Genomic DNA, 17,806 nt, shown 5'->3' on the forward strand with positions numbered 1-17,806 from the left:
TCCCCTGGGTGTCTGGGGGCTCCAGGCCGAATGCATGGAAAAGTGCCCAGGACGGGCTCCATGCGTCCCGGGCATTCGTCCCCTGGGCGTCCGGGGCTCCATCTAGGCTGACGGTATGGCAGAGTGCCCGGGTCGGGCTCCATGGTTTTCACGGTGGCCCTCCCCTGGGTGTCTGGGGGCTCCAGGCCGAAGGCACGGAAAAGTGCCCAGGACGGGCTCCATGCGTCCCGGTCACTCGTACCCCGGACGTCCGGGGCTCCATCCAGGCTGACGGCATGGCAGCGTGCCCGGTTCGGGCTCCATGGGTCCCGGGCAGCCCTCCCCCGGGCGTCCGGGGCTCCCACCTCCAGGCAGACGGCATGTCAAAGTGCCCAGGACGGGCTCCATGAGTCTGGGACAGTCCTCCCCCGGGCGTCTGGGACACCCGTCTCCATGAGGCCAACGGCATAGGCAAAGTACCCAGGACGGGCTCCATGGGTCCCGGGCAGACCTCTCCCCGGGCATCCGGGGCTCCCACCTCCAGGCCGACGGAATGTCAAAGTACCCAGGACGGGCTCCATGGGTCCCGGGCAGCTTCCCCCGGGCGTCCGGGGCACCCACCTCCAGGCCGACGGCATGTCAAAGTACCCAGGACGGGCTCCACGGGTCCCGGGCATTCCTCCCCCCAGGTCGTCCGGGCCCTAGAGCTCCGGTGGTCCAACCTGCGCCTGAGGCCCAGCCGGGGTCCAAGAGCCCTGCCTTGCGTGGGCAGGAAGTCAGGAAACCTACCGCGAAGGCTTGGGATGGATGGGGAGCTGGGAGTCCTTTCGATCCCGGCCATCTGGTCGCCCGCGATGCTTTCCAATGGGGCGACCAGATGGCTGGGCTTCCCTGGAAGTCCCGATGAGGTGCCATTCGCCTCCCGGATCCCAGCTAGGGCTCCATGAGGTCGGGTTCTTTTACGCCTTGGGTCCCCTCTGTCACCTCGCGTGCACGGATTGCAAGAAAGGGGGGTAATTTCCCTCCGGATTACTAGGGGCAGGGTACGCCCGGACACCTCTCCAGGGCTGGTGGTTCTCTGCCCGGGGGGACCAGATGAGATATGCCTGGGCAACACCTCCCCCGGGCGTCTGGGGGCTCCATTCTCCGGGCCAACGGCATGGCTCAATGCCCAGGACGGGCTCCACGTGTCCCGGACAGACCGCCCCTGGGCGTCCGGGGCACCCATCTCCAGGAGGCCAATGGGATGGCAAAGTACCCGGGAAGGGCTCCACGGGTCCCGGGCAGCCTTCCCCCGGGCGTCCGGGGCTCCCACCTCCAGGCCGACGGCATGTCACACTGCCCAGGACGGGCTCCATGGGCCCCGGACAGACCTCCCCCCGGGCGTCCGGGGCACCCATCTCCAGGAGGCCAACGGGATGGCAAAGTACCCGGGAAGGGCTCCACGGGTCCCGGGCAGCCTTCCCCCGGGCGTCCGGGGCTCCCACCTCCAGGCCGACGGCATGTCACACTGCCCAGGACGGGCTCCATGGGCCCCGGACAGACCTCCCCCGGGCTTTCCGGGGCACCCATCTCCAGGAGGCCAACGGGATGGCAGAGTAACCGGGAAGGGCTCCACGGGTCCCGGGCAGCCTTCCCCCGGGCGTATGGGGCTCCCACCTCCAGGCCGACGGCATGTCACACTGCCCAGGACGGGCTCCATGGGCCCCGGACAGACCTCCCCCGGGCGTCCGGGGCACCCATCTCCAGGAGGCCAACGGGATGGCAGAGTAACCGGGAAGGGCTCCACGGGTCCCGGGCAGCCTTCCCCCGGGCGTCCGGGGCTCCCACCTCCAGGCCGACGGCATGTCACACTGCCCAGGACGGGCTCCATGGGCCCCGGACAGACCTCCCCCGGGCGTCCGGGGCACCCATCTCCAGGAGGCCAACGGGATGGCAGAGTAACCGGGAAGGGCTCCATGGGTCCCGGGCAGCCCTCCCCCGGGCGTCCGGGGCTCCCACCTCCAGGCCGACGGCATGTCACACTGCCCAGGACGGGCTCCATGGGCCCCGGACAGACCTCCCCCGGGCGTCCGGGGCACCCATCTCCAGGAGGCCAACGGGATGGCAGAGTAACCGGGAAGGGCTCCATGGGTCCCGGGCAGCCCTCCCCCGGGCGTCCGGGGCTCCCACCTCCAGGCCGACGGCATGTCACACTGCCCAGGACGGGCTCCATGGGCCCCGGACAGACCTCCCCCGGGCGTCCGGGGCACCCATCTCCAGGAGGCCAACGGGATGGCAGAGTAACCGGGAAGGGCTCCATGGGTCCCGGGCAGCCCTCCCCCGGGCGTCCGGGGCTCCCACCTCCAGGACGAAGGCATGTCAAAGTGCCCAGGGCGGGCTCCACGGGCCCCGGGCAGCCCTCCCCCCGGGCGTTCGGGGCACACATCTCCAGGAGGCCAACGGCATTGGCAAAGTACCCGGGAAGGGCTCCACGGGTCCCGACCAGGCTTCCCACGGGCGTCCCGGGCACCCTCCTCCAGGCCGACGGCATGTCAAAGTGTCCAGGACGGGCTCCATGGGTCCCGGGCAGCCCGCTCCCGGGCTCCCACCTCCAGGCCGACGGCATGTCAAAGAGCCCAGGACGGGATCCATGGGTCCCGGGCAGCTTCCCCCGGGCGTCCGGGGCACCCACCTCCAGGCCGACGGCATGTCAAAGAGCCCAGGACGGGATCCACGGGTACCGGGCAGTCCTCCCCCGGGCGTCCGGGGCTCCCATCTGCAGGCCAACGGCATGGCTCAATGCCCAGGACGGGCTCCATGGGTCCCGCGCAGGCCTCCCCCGGACGCGTCCGGGGCAACCATCTCTATGAGGCCAACGGCATTGGCAAAGTACCCGGGAAGGGCTCCACGGGTCCCGGGCAGGCCTCCCCCGGGCGTCCAGGGCACCCACCTCCAGGCCGACGGCATGTAAAAGTGCCCAGGACCAGTTCCACGGGGCTCCCTTCCCCGGGCCAAAGCATTCCAGAGTGCCCAGGACGGGCTCCACGGGTCCCGGGCGTCCAGGGCTCCCTTCCCCGGGCCAACGGCTTGTCCGAGTGCCCAGGACGGGCTACGGGCCCCGGGCGTCCGGGGCACCCTTCCCCGGGCCAGCGGCATGTCAGAGTGCCCAGGACGAGTTCCACGGGACCCGGACGTCCGGGGCTCCCTTCCCCGGGCCAACGGCATACAGGAGTGCCCAGGACGGGCTCCACGGGTCCCGGTCGTCTGGGGCTCCCTTCCCCGGGCCAACAGCTTGTCAGAGTGCCCAGGACGGGCTCCACGGGTCCCGGGCAGTCCTCCCCCCCGGGCCAACAGCAGGTCAGAGTGCCCAGGACGGGCTCCACGGGTCCCGGGCAGCTCCATGCCCAAACCCATTTGAAAACCCGCCGCAGCGAAGGGGTTAATGTGGTCTGTAAAAAAGGGGGTTTTCTTGGTGTTGATGGTGAGACCGGCTTTTTTGAGTGTGTGCAGGACCTTTTCTAGGTGAACGAGACAAGTCTCCTAGTTGGGACTGTGGGTGTGTAACAGGAAATCCATCAATCTCTGAAACGTCGCTGGGGCGCCGTGCAGGCCAAAGGGAAGGACCTTGTAATGGAACAAGCTGGAGGGGGTGGAGAAGGCTGTGTTTTCTCAAGCGTCTGGGGACAACAGAATCTGTCAGTACCCTTTTGTGAGGTCGATTGTGGATGGACATCACCCTGGTGTCTCCCAAACGGTCTATGAGCTCATCCACCCGGGGCATCGGGTACATATCGAATTTATAGATAGTGTTTAGTTGTCGGAAGTCTATGCAAAATCTTATGCTTCCATCAGGTTTGGGTACAAGGACGACTGGGGAGGACCAGGCACTTTGGGAGGGTTCTATTATACAGGCTTCCAGCTTGGCTTGTATCTCTTGGTCTACAGCCTGTCTCCGTGTGGCGGGTATGCGATAGCGTCTCAGCCTTATGGGACTTGCTCCTGCTGTATCTATGTGATGTTCAACCAAGGTTGTACGTCCTGGTATCCCTGATAGAACATTAGAAAATGAGGAAGATACGGACAACAGTTGGTGTCTCTGTTTTTCTGTCAATTGTTTTCCAAACTGAACAGTCTCAGGCTTTTCAGGGGTGGGAGCAACCATAGGGTTTTCAAAGGTTTCTGTCAAGGGTAATGTGGTGTACTCGGGCGTCTTTACATGGAGTCATTGGTAAAGGACCTTCCAAGGCTTTTTAAAGGTTCACATGGTATATTTACCCTGTTTGGGTTTTGTGTGGTACGGCTACATGATATGAAACTGGAGGTACCTTATCCAAAACCCTGTAGGGACCCTGCCATATGGCCAATCATTTTTTTTCCGTACTAGGTAGCAATATCAGGACAAGGTCCCCTACCTTGAATTTCCTTAGTTTTGTGTTGTTATCGTACCATCACTTTTGTTGCGTCTGGGATTTCTCCATGTTCGCATGGACCGCTTCCCAAAGAGGCATTAAAGCATCTCTAAGAGTTGTACTGTACTGCAACAGTGTTTTGCTCTTGTATTCTTACTCGACCCACTGTTCGACTGCCATATCGAGGAGAGTACAGTGTTGTCTCCCGAAAAAGAGTTCCAACAAAAAAAAACGGTAGACTTCTGTGTCAGGATCTAGCTTTGTGCGCCTGCTACAAGTTCAAAGACAAGAGGAGAGCCTAGGAACTACATGCCCCAGAAGGCCAGATGAGAGGAGTCACTTAATATTTAAGGCAGGAACGCACGTCCACCTGCTTGCGTAATTCTAACTATGAGGAAGGTGTTCCTCGAGGCTACAGGATTGGAGCCTGTTCGTACTTTGTTAACATGAACAATGGTTGCTGTTTCTGTTCCTCACGGCTTCCTGCGGTTCTGCGGGAGGAGCCATTCTTTGTTTATTTTGCCGACTTGTGGTTGGATTCTGATCGGAGTTGCGACCTCCTCTGGTGACACAGGGAGAGGCATTTCTGCTGTTTGGAGCAAGCAGCAAGTGGAGCCGCTTTCTTTTGCCTCCGGCTTGGACTGTGTTTTGACGGATGTTGGGAGTCGTTGACTGCTCGGGCTCGAGTGGTTGTTTGTGGTGATAAACAGCACAGGGTAGGAGTGAAGTTGCCCAAGTAAGGTACTGTTGGTGGGTGCTCTGTAATTCCGGGCAAGTAACATTGTTTTTGGAACTCACAGAAGTGTGGCAGTTAAGAGAACTGCATATGCTGTTTTGATTCTGGTCATTGCAACCAAAGCGGCATTTTCCTGATGAAACTCCAGATGGGAAGGAGTGGGATTTCACATTTTCATGCCTATGATAATATAATAGGGTGGTGACTCTTCCACATTACTTTTCTTTCTACTTATGCTTTACTTGTGGTGGGAAAATGACATCTAGGGTACGAGACAGAGCTCTTGAGGCGGTAAACCAAGAGCAGGAAGCAATTTTTAAAAGATTACGTTTTTTAAATTGTTGTGATACCCTGTGTTCTTAAAATCAGACCTTACTGAGACAGAGCTCTTGAGGCGGAAAGCCGAGAGCAGGAAGCAATTTTAAAAGATTACGTTTTTAAATTGTTGTGATACCTTGTGTTCTTAAAAATCCTCTTGACTCTTGCTCCTCTTGTGATTTCCTCCCCGCGCAGCCGAGTCAGGTGCTGAAGCGGGTCACAGGACAATCGCCGGGAACCCCCGGGCTACGCCCACTGACACAGGCCATGCCCCCTTAACCATATCTAGGCGCGCTTTTGGGCAGCGCTTGTATGAGACAGAGCTCTTGAGGCGGTAAGCCAAGAGCAGGAAGCAATTTTTAAAAGATTACGTTTTTTAAATTGTTGTGATACCCTGTGTTCTTAAAATCAGACCTTACTGAGACAGAGCTCTTGAGGCGGAAAGCCGAGAGCAGGAAGCAATTTTAAAAGATTACGTTTTTAAATTGTTGTGATACCTTGTGTTCTTAAAAATCCTCTTGACTCTTGCTCCTCTTGTGATTTCCTCCCCGCGCAGCCGAGTCAGGTGCTGAAGCAGGTCACAGGACAATTGCCGGGAACCCCCCGGGCTACGCCCACTGACACAGGCCACGCCCCCTTAACCATATCTAGGCGCGCTTTTGGGCAGCGCTTGTATGAGACAGAGCTCTTGAGGCGGTAAGCCAAGAGCAGGAAGCAATTTTTAAAAGATTACGTTTTTTAAATTGTAGTGATACCCTGTGTTCTTAAAATCAGACCTTACTGAGACAGAGCTCTTGAGGCGGAAAGCCGAGAGCAGGAAGCAATTTTAAAAGATTACGTTTTTAAATTGTTGTGATACCTTGTGTTCTTAAAAATCCTCTTGACTCTTGCTCCTCTTGTGATTTCCTCCCCGCGCAGCCGAGTCAGGTGCTGAAGCGAGTCACAGGACAATCGCCGGGAACCCCCGGGCTACGCCCACTGACACAGGCCACACCCCCCCCTCTTGATATATAAGAATGTGCTATTTCCGGAAGCGCAGCGGGCGCGCCGGCGGTGCGCCGAAGGCGCGCCAAAGGCAAGCCCGTCTGCGCCCGTCCGCGACCTTACGGGACCAGGGGCCACCCCCCCTGGCCCCGACACTACCCAGGTCAGGACGTACAGCTCAGCGGCAATCCACAACATAGGACTTGCTGCCGCTACATACTGTACACACTTCTATTCTCCGTCTGAACTCCCCTCCCGATGCCGTGGATGTAAACACCCTTTTTTAAACACCACGCCGTCAGGCACGACGCAGGAATATTACATGTATGTGCTAAACTGCCGTTCACTACCAAGGCATAGCACACAAATTGCCCTGCTACTAGAAGAGCGCAAACCAGACGCTATCTTCCTTACCGAGACGTGGCTTACGTCCCAATCAGAGCCAGACATAGTTTCTGCCCTTCCCCCTGGCTTTCAAATCCATAGACGAGACCGGACAAAGGGGAGAGCAGGAGGCCTGGCTATCATTCTTAAAGACCAGTATCACTGTCGCGTGACAACTGAAACTATTCCTGAGTGCGAGAATCTAGCATTTAGCATAGATTTCACGGCGAACAGCTCCTTCTCCGGCACTCTGATATATCGCCCCCCGGAACCAGACAAGCTGTTCCATAGATCCCTTCCAGAAATTATAGCCAATCGAAGCATGACAGCCGCTAATTACACGGTTCTAGGAGACCTTAATTTCCATTTTAACTCCCCCACAGATCATACTGCCTTGGAACTCACAGATGATTTAGCAGCCTTACAACTAACCCAGCTGGTCACAGCTCCAACCCATGAAAAGGGTAACCTCCTTGACCCTATCTTCAGCAATTGCACCGATTTGGTGGTGGGGCAACCCATTCGCCTCCCCTGGACGGACCATTTTTTAATTCCGCTTACCTGGCTCACTATCAAGACCCCCCTGGCCACCCCCCAAATCATAACGAAGAGAAACTGGGCAAAACTACCTTTGGAATCTTGGAAAACTAACCTAGACTCCACTCGCCCACCCCCCTGTATAGACCCTAACCTAGCATACAAAAATTATGAGGGCTGGATTAGGGACACACTAGACACCATTCTCCCTTCCCGGAGATCTTTGCCAAAGAGGCTGCACAAATCAGCCCCCTTGTTCTCGGACACCCTAAGAGAACAAAAACGCCTCTGTAGGAAACGAGAGAGAGCGTGGCGACTAAACTTCCTTCCTGAAAAAAAGTCCCAATACAAAGAGGCTATTAAGGCCTATAGAGACGGGGTTAGGGCAGCCCAGGCTACTTACTTTGCAGATAAAATCATGGAAGCCAAGTCCAAACCCAGGGAAATCTTTCAAGTATTGAAAAAATGCACTAAAGTGAACATGCCCCCCCCCTGACAAAAACACAAGAACAATGTAATGAACTAGCGGATTTCTTTCACAATAAAGTCACCCAGATCTATTCCTCCTTCCCAACAGCAGCCACCATTTCAGGAACAGTCATTCAAACATTTGCAAGTATCTCCCCCCCCCAGACCAGGCATATTTGGAATATTTCCCCCCACTTGACCTTGACACCCTCCACCAATTGGCACGCCAAGTCAAATCTGGCTCCCCCCGTGACCCAGCCCCACCTGAGATATTACTCCAGGCAAGCCAAGCCACCCTGCCCGTCATTCTAGACCTACTAAATTCCTCCATCTCCTCCTGCATAGTGCCCAAGGCATGGAAGAGAGCCATGGTCCGGGCAATATTAAAAAAAAACAATCTCAACCCAGACGATTACTCCAGTTACCACCCTATCTCACTACTTCCCTGGATAAGCAAGGTCCTGGAGAAGTATATCAACACTCAATTAGTCCAATTTCTTGAAAACAACTCGTTATTGGACTCGACCCAGACAGGCTTCAGACCCAGACATGGTACTGAGACCGCCTTGCTAGCGGTTACCGAAGAAACACGAAGGGTACTAGATCAGGGAGGATCAGTGGCAGTGATCCTCCTTGGCCTAAGTGCAGCCTTTGACACGGTCAGCTATGCCACATTGCTGAACCGTCTACGCAATGTCGGAGTAACAGGAGATGCTTTGAAGTGGCTTGACTCCTTCTTGACCAACAGATCCTTCCAGATCTTCGATGGGGAAACAGTGTCAGCTAGAAAATCACTTAGCTGCGGGGTGCCGCAGGGCTCCTCTTTGAGCCCTGCACTGTTCAACATATACATGAGACCACTGGCTGGGGTCGTCGAACCATACGGTATTAAAATCATATCATATGCTGACGATACCCAGCTAGTGGTTTCCCTGGCTCAAGAGGGCAACAGGCAAACATCGGAAGGTCTGATGAAGTGTCTAGAGGATGTCAAGGAGTGGATGACATCCTCCTCACTAAAACTTAATGGAGATAATACTGAGCTCATGCTCCTGGGCCCAGCACTGCCAGTGTCCTTCACCTCCCTATGGCCCCCCTGCCTGGGGACCCCTCCTACTCCCAAGGAAAGTGTAAAAAGCCTAGGAGTATGGCTCGACAAAAACCTTTCCTTTTCCACTCAGGCCACCAAGCTCTCTGCTACATGCTTCGGCTTGCTCAGAATATTGAGGAAAGTCCTACCTCTTCTGCCAATGGAAGCCAAACAAGTAGCAATGCAAGGCTTGATTCAGTCCCGGCTAGACTCGAACAACGCCCTTTACGTGGGAGCCCCCGAGATGACATTACGAAAGTTACAAGTGGTACAGAACTGCGCAGCCCGCACCCTTCTACAAATCCCACGTACTCAGTCAGCCAGACCCGCATTAAAAAGCCTACACTGGCTGCCAGTAAGGCAGAGAGTGGCATTCAAAGCATTATGCATTGCCCATCGGGCCTTCTGGAAAACAGGTCCCGCAATCAATGCCAACTTAGTCACCCATTACCACCCAAAGAGAACCCTTTGGTCGACGGAGGCCTTCTTGGCCGTGGTACCTAAAGTAAGGAGAGCTAGGACCGGAGGAAGGATGTTCTCCCCAAACGCCTCGAAGTTGTGGAACTCACTGCCTTTACAACTCCGGTCCAATTCGAACTTGCTCTCCTTCCGTAAACAATTGAAGACCCTCCTGATTGCAAGGTCCACTGAGCTCTAACCAACCCGCTTTTTCACAGCCCTGTTCTTTATGCTCAGCGCTTGGACGCCCATTGGGCAGCAATCGCGCTATACAAAAATTAATACAATACAATACAATGTATGCGTAGGGGAGGCGGTTAATAGAAGTGAACAGGGGTTGAATGCAAAGGTAACCTGTGTGCTTTGCATTGTAGGACTATTCCCCTCCAGTTGTGAGCAGTATCATTTCTGGGTAGTGAGTTGGATACAGGAATACAATGGCAGGAGGAGCCTCTGTCATAGGTAATAGTCCATTTAGTGAGATTGTAATGAGAGTAGCGTGGAAAAGTAAAAGCGTGTTAACCTATGTGTTTTCTGTTTACAGGTATCCCTTTCCCTGCTGATCCTTCCCTAATACATTTTACCTCGCTTGATCGTCTCAATACTCAGTACCTTTCCTGGTAGAGTTGGGGATATCAAGAGGTGGACCCCTATGAGCATCACCCGAGTTCCGAGGAGTTCCTTTGGATGTTACATTCTGCACGCGTGTTCACATAGCAAACACAACCAAGGGCAATTGATGGTCCCAGTCCCTCCCTGCTTTGTCTATGTTTTTTCTTAGCATGACTTTGATTGTCTTATTATATCTCTTGACCAAGCCATCCGTTTGGGGGTGGTAAACGGCCGTATGCATCTGCCTAATGCCTAACAGGTCACATATCTGTTTCATGAGGCGTGACATGAATGGGGTACCCTGGTCTGTTAAGAGCTCTCGAGGAAACCCTACACGGGAGAAAAAGGAGACCATGGACTGGGCTATGGCTGTGGTAATTGTGCTAAGTTCGCGGAATTGCCTCAAGGTACCTGGTAGCGTAGTCCACCAGAACCAATATAAACTGGTGTCCATGGCCGGACGGAAGTAGAGGCCCTACGAGGTCCATATCCACCCGTTGGAACGGTGTGTCGATTATCGGTAGAGGTTGTAGGGGGGAATGGGAAAGGACGGGTTATTCACTAGTTGACATCTCACACAAGCAGCACAATATCTATCCACTTCCTGATACATTGTAGGCCAGTAGAATTTGTTTAATAAGTACTTCAACGTATGTTCTTTTCCATAGTGACCACCCCCTGCCTGTCTATGTGCAAGGTCCAACACATACTCTCGAAAGGCTTTGGGGACCAACAACTGTTCTCTAGCTTGCCCTGTCTCCCTAGTTATACTGTATAGCAGACCCTTTTTAACGCAAAAAGAGGGCCTACCTTCTCTGGGTGATCCTCCTGAGCATGTTGTAGAGTCGTATCATCCCTCTTGGCAGCTCGGAAGTTCCGGCTAGGTGTCTGTAGTTCGTCTGGGGAAACAAGGATACGATACAAAGCCCGTTCTTCCCTCTTTTCCCTAAGGGTTTTTGTTCGTTTGATCGAGGGGCCACCTATATGGGTCTGAGAAAACAGACCACCCCAACATGGCCAAAGGGGAAGAAAGGGTTGATAAATACTCATGAAACCGGGGAAGGTTGGTCCCTAAGATAACGGTCCCAACGGTCTCAAGAGGGGTTCCCATCTATATTCAGTAGGACCTCTGCAACAGGGTACATTTTCTTTTCTCCATGCACACAAGTGACCTGAATGTGCTCTCTCCCTAGGTCCTGAGTGTCTGGTATGAGCTCTTTACTGATGACAGTATGGTGACACCCTGTATCCAATAAGGCTATCACCGGTTTCCCGTTCACCAGTATCTTCTTGTGATACCTCTGTTGTGGTTCCCCTGATATGTAAATGTGACCTCTGGTATACCCTACTTCCATGGGCTCCTGGGGAGGGACACGAGAAGGACATTGATGGGCTATGTGCCCCCACTCTGCACAGTGGAAACATTGTGGTCCCTGTAATGGTTGTGTTCCTAAGGCTGGTTGGGGTGTAAGTCTTATCGAGGGAGGGAGAAGTCAACTTGCTGTGGTTGTCTTAGTCGGGGGTCGGGATAGGCCTACGGGGAAGTGCTGTGGTTTCACCCTAAACTCAGGGGACCTATGATAAGCGCATGCCAAGTCAATGGCCATAGTAACAGTAAGATGGGGATGTTTTTTAACCCATGTCCGGGTATGAAGGGGCAGAGCCTCCAGATATTGCTCCAGGTAGATCTTCTTGGTCACGTCATCTATGGATGAGGAAGATGGTTGCAGCCACCAGTTCCCTAGATCCCTTATCCTGTAATATAGGGCACAAGGGTTATCCCAGCTGTCCACTTCTCTTTTCGGAAGTGGGCGTGGTAGTACTCTTGGTCACATCCTAACCTCTCCAGAATGGCCATTTTTATTTCAGCATGGGGGGTAGTCCCCGCAGGGTTAGCAGCCTGAAAGGCAGCTTGGAGTTCGCCGGACAACAAAGGGGCTATATATTGTCCCCATCTCTCTGGTGGCCGGGAGGCAACCCTCTCGAAATTCACAAAGAAGAAAGCGGGGTCGTCACCCTCCTGGAATTTCTGTAGAACTGTGGCGAGTCCATTGCGGTACACTCGTGCATTTTGTTATGGCATCGGTAAGGCGCAGGATAGCTGTGTCCTGGAGTTGTTGGTTCGTTGACTTTAGGGACGCCTGGTCTTTAAGTGCTGTTTGTAATGCCTTGTGCTCCTGCTGGACCCTTTTGATTTGTTCCTCAAACACTGCCTGTAGGTGACGTTGGTCCTCTGCTAGTTGGATTATCATTGCCTCCATGGTGAGGGGTCATTTCATAACCACTAGACACAAATATCCCACTTCTGACACCACTGTGAGCTAGTGGCTACCCCGGTCACCCCGCCCTCCCATTAGCAGGTACCGTGGAGACAGTATGGGTAGGGTCGGTCTCTTTCTTTAATTTAAGTCTCTCTTCCTGCTTATCCCAATAGTTCTTAGGTAATCATGACTTTTCACAGGTTTAGGAATGTCAAGAAACAAAAGTCACAAATGGGGTAAAACAAAATAAAGTCCATGTGCACAGGAAGCTATCTTCTTCTTGGTAGGGTTCCGTCCCAGCCTTGTTTTACTCCTCAGGGGGATACCAGAAAAGGAACATAAAACAAAAAAAGGACACAGTCAAATCACTTTGGTCTGTTGTCGTTTTTAGGGAAGAGTTCTCCCGTCACCCGTGCTCTCTATCGTGTTGTGCCTAGGTGCCAGGAGGATTTTAGTGTTTCAGACTGGTGTGGCCCATAATCCCCCCCCCCCTCCCCACCAGCCACTAAAAGTAAAAACTTGTGCTTGGGGCACTTGCCTGGACCCAAGACCCTCCTGGGCTGCGGGGTTGGGAGTCCCAGCCTCCTCTTCTCCTGTTGGAGTGCTGGACTCAAGGGCATTGCTCCTGGAGCGGTCTCCTCTCTGCTGCGTCAGTCGGTAACAATTCTCCGGTCCTCTCTCCCTCATCTGCAACTTTTTCCTCTGCATCTCTCCCGAGTCCGATTCCCGGCATCTCCTTGTCTTTCATGGCTCCGCCTAGCTGCTCTCTGGGTGGTGGACTGTTGATTCCTGCTTGGGCCACTGGACCGCTCAACCTGCTTCCGGTACGGAACATGGCAGCCGCCATGTTGGAAACGTCTGGAGGATCCGCCATCGCGGGAGCAAAACCCTCACACACCCTTCCTATTCAGTTTTTATATTAATGACCTGGAGGAGTCTTTGATTCAAGTGGCAGCAGACCAGTGCCACTCATTTTCCTTTAAACAGTTTTATTCCTCTGAGTGGTTGTGTAGGCATGGCCCAGTGCACTGCCTTGCCAAGGGGCCCCTAATGCTGTTAAGACAGCCCTGCAGCAGACCCCCCTGAGGGTGGGGACTCAACATCTTCCCATTTTCATGTATGCTGATGTAGGAAGATGGATATCGGACTATGGTTACCCCAGATTTTTTGCCTGGTGTTTAGCTGGTTTTCGACTTAGTTGGCCTGGGGTCCTGCTAATCAGGGCCCCAGGCTATCTGCTCTCTCTGTAAAATGGACTCCATGTACCCTAGATACATAACTAATTGGATATTGAGTTACTTTATCAGCCCCTGTATAGTGTACTATAGGTACCCAGGGAATAGGTGCACCCAAGGCCTACCAGGGGCTGCATCATATCTTTTTCCACCTCTGGCTGGCCATCCAAACTGACAACTGGCTGATCACTCAGCTGGGGCAAGGTCGTGTAATCACCCCTTGCATAGATATAGTATTCCTATGTCTAAACCTATATCTGGACACATATGCACCTGTAAGTCACTTCTAAGGCAGGCCTTAACAATCCTGAAGGCAGAGTGCTTGGTTAAGTGAGATGGTGCTCTAGCATGAGCTGAGCCTGTCTGCAGCTTTCGGAATCATGTCCTTATAGCTGTTCCAGGATATTGCCATACCATATACTCTTAAGTGCATTATGAACCTCGCGGTTAAATGCTATCTTTGGTTTGGCTTTATCAAAACATGTCATTTAAGGTGTCACATGCTTTAGAATACTACCCCCTCACCAGTTCTGGCGACGGGGGTAGCATTCCACCCTTCTAGAGGGAGAAGACATGTTACTTTCCTTAAACGCGGTTACAATTAACTAGAGCCTCAGCATCACAAAATGGATGCTGCTGCCACAGACACAAGTCTGGCCTCCTGCTGCTGACCGAAACTCCGGCAGGGGAGGCCTGGACAAAAGGTTTCCTGTCACAGGGAGGTGCTAGCACCACCCAGACAGGAGAGAGTGGACTGGAGCAGGGAGGGCTGAATGAAACTAGACACTGCCTGGGGCACAAAAGGTGTCCCATGCATAGCCCAGTTCAAAACGGTGCTGGGGCACTCCAGCCCCAGCTCTGGCGTGAAACTGGACAAAGGGAAAGGGGTGTAACCACCCCCTTCCTGGGTCCCACCCGTAGGAGGGACCTAGCAGGTAATCCAGCCCCTTGATTTGGAATAAAGTTAGGAGCTGCATCCTAAGACATCAGATAATCCTGACTGAAACTTTGATACATAACTCTGGACCCTTCGACATCCTACTCGACGTAGAAGACTGAAGAATCTCCCTCGTGGTCAAGGAGCGACCACCCTGTGCAAGCAGGCACCATCAAGTGCTCAATGGTTTGCTTTGTTGTTGCTCCCGCAGGAGCTCGAATGACAGAGATCAACAAGAACCAGATTTCCAAACATCCAACAGCCCGATCCACAGCCAAAGCAAAGCTGAGACCCGTGGAGGAGACGTGAGACGTGGGACCGGCCATCTTGGAAAGCCAGCAAAGTGCTTCCTGTGCAGCTCCCGAGGCACCCTCGAAGCTGTGCATTGGAGATTGAGAAGCCCCAGCCTCGAGCATTAATTGCCTCGAAGATCACCTCTCCACACTCACCGAGTGCTGCGTGGGGCCCTTTTGCATTTTCCTGCTTGACGCATCTGTCCAGTCACTTGCCCGTTGGCTAGTGGCCTCTGTGACGATGAAACCTGAAATCTACACTGCTGGTCTGGTTGCTCCAGACTGGCCCTTGCTTTCCTGCGAAGGAGAAGCCCCTCAATCCTTGCTGGCCTGAGTAAGAAGCCCTCTTCAGTTCCTGCGTGGGTTGCCTTTGCCAAGGCTTGTTGACTCCGATCCGGAAGCCGACACCGCCGATAGCGAGAGCCTTCATCGGACAGTCCGTGCCCAGCTTCTGGTTATCGTCGATGCCCCCTGGTCCATGTGGCAGTAGAGACAAGCTTCGCGACAACCACCTGATTGCGCCCAACATCGCCTGGTTCCTTCCTGGTTCCTTCCTGGTCACTGGCTAGTGACCCAGACTCTGTCCCCTCTGCTTTCAGGTACTCTACATCTTCGATCCACCCTTGGATCCAACCGGACTCTTCTCTCCTGGTCGCCTGCAGCATCTTTTCTCCAAGGCTCCATAGAACTCTACGACGAAACCCGACGCACTTTGACACCTATGCACCGGCTTCCTGTGGGTGAGGTAACGCAAGTACTACGGAGCTCCTGTAGAGATTTACATCCCTAGTGTCCTAGTTTTAAGTGGTTAAGTTCTAGTCCAGTCGGAAGACTTCCAAATCTGCAACTTTCTAACTTTTACGCACCGTTGACTTCTATTGGTGAACGCGTGTGCATTCAGACACTGCACCCGCATCCTGTGGGCCTCCCATGTCCTAACTTCTGTTAGTCCAGTGTAGCCCCAGCGATTCTCAAGGCCCTAGGCCTTACCATTGTTCATGACGTGGTTCTTATACCACTATTTTAGTATATGGTTTTAGGGGCCACCAGGGCCTATCCATATTTGTGCAACTTGTGTATGTTATATGAAGTTCTTTGTTTAAACGCTTGTGCTTCTGCCCTCATAAAGAGTACAGAGGATTATTGTAGCAATAAATATATATATTTTATAATATATAACTTGTGTGGTGTCCTTTCATTTGGTATTAAAGGGATTGCATATGGTAAAACAGCTGGCTTCACATGCCCTCTTGAGTTTAGCCTAAGACTGCTTTTGTCCATGCTGCCCCTAGGATAGCTGGTCTATAAGGTTGACTTACAACCAATCACCATAAGGGGCGTTTGGACTGGTGCAAGGTGCTCACTAGAAAAGTGAACATCATATACCAGGCCAACTTCTCAAATTGGTGTGCAGCGGTTGGGATTTGAGCTTGGTGTTGTTTTACCAATTGTAATCTTTGACAATATCGTTTGAAAGATCACATCAAGTACCATAGGTACATATAAACAAAGCTTAAATACTTAAGTTCTACTGAACTCAGTAGTTGTAGACCAAAGGGCTTAGCACACCCTGACTACAACTCCTAGAGAGGTTCTAGTAGGTAAACACTTAGTGTAGGTAGGTGCACACACCACACCTCACTAGTCATGTCTGGCACAGGTGAACAAGCCAGTTCTCTACCTGTGGAAAGTGACCCTCCCAGGGTACCCTCCAGCTATGAAAAACTCAGCTTCAGAGAATTGAGTGCCTTGTGTACCTCAAAGAGGCTGAAAAGGGGTCATAACCCGACCATCCCAATCCTGATACAAGTCCTAGAGACAGCTGATCTTGAGAAGGCTTCTGGAGCAGGCCCCTCAGGTAATACAGGAGAAGGAGTAACCCCCACAGATGATGAGGCCATCACCCCAGAAGTTGAAGAGGTAGATGAGGATGATTCAGATGATGGAGGGAATGGTCAGGTTCAGGTCAGAAGGCGTAGCCAGGCTAACCTAAGCTTACATGGGAATGGAGAAGAGTTTCACCTCTCCAGACCTAATAGTAGGCTTCTCCCAGCCAATAGAAGGGAAAGATCTCCTTCCAGGGAGTCTCTCCTCTCTAATGCCTCAAGGGGTTCTCAAAGGGGAATGACTTCCCCTCAGAGAAAAGAGCATAAGGCTAGGATGAGAGCTGTCCAACTTCGGATAGAGAAAGAAGAAACAGCCCTGGCCCAAGCTAAACTTGCTTTAGCAAGGGAATGAAAGTTAAGTGGATTAGATTCCACTGGTGGCAGCAATTTCCCTAAGGCTAAAGACAGGTCCTATCATCATAGAAACCTGAGTAAGATTGTGCCCCCCTACAAAGATGGGGATGACATCCACAAATGGATGACTGCTCTGGAGAGAGCTTGCATGGTACAGCAGGTTCCCCAAGATCAGTGGGCAGCAATCGTGTGGCTCTCCTTTTCAGAAAAAGGAAGAGACAAACTCCTCACTGTTAGCCCTGAGGATGCTAAAAACTACACTGTCCTGAAGAGTGCTCTTATTGATGGGTTTGGCCTAACCACTGAGCAATACAGGTTGTTGTTCAGAGATACCCAAAAAGCTCAGACTCAGGACTGGACTGATTTTTTAGATTTTGCTACTAAGGCTCTGGAAGGTTGGTTACTGGGCAGCAAAGTACATGACTATACAGGATTGTATAATTTGATTATGAGGGAGCAGATCCTTAGTAACTGTCAAAACCAGCTTTTACACCAGCAGCTGGTGGACTCAGATCTGACCTTTCCACAAGAATTGGGTAAGAGGGCAGACAAATGGGTCAGAACCACGATTAGGCCTAAGAATCAGGGTGGTGACCAAAAGAAAGATAATTCCAAGACTCAAGAGAAGGGTGGGGGTAAATCAAAAGACAAGCCCTCCACAGGGCCCCAAAACTCCAGTGGTGGGGGTGGGCCCAAAAACACTTCCTCTGTCAAGAAACCTTATTGCCATGTCTGTAAACAGCCTGGCCACTGGAAGACTGATAGCAGTTGCCCAAGGGCCAACAATAAGGAAAATGTTCCTCCAAGTAATACTCCAACCCCTCCCGTTACTATTAGTAGTAATCCCCCGGGTGGTGGGAGTGCCCCCAAGAATTTGACTGG

This window comes from Lissotriton helveticus, chromosome 11 (genome assembly GCF_964261635.1).
Source record: "Lissotriton helveticus chromosome 11, aLisHel1.1, whole genome shotgun sequence".
Lineage (NCBI taxonomy): Eukaryota > Metazoa > Chordata > Amphibia > Caudata > Salamandridae > Lissotriton > Lissotriton helveticus.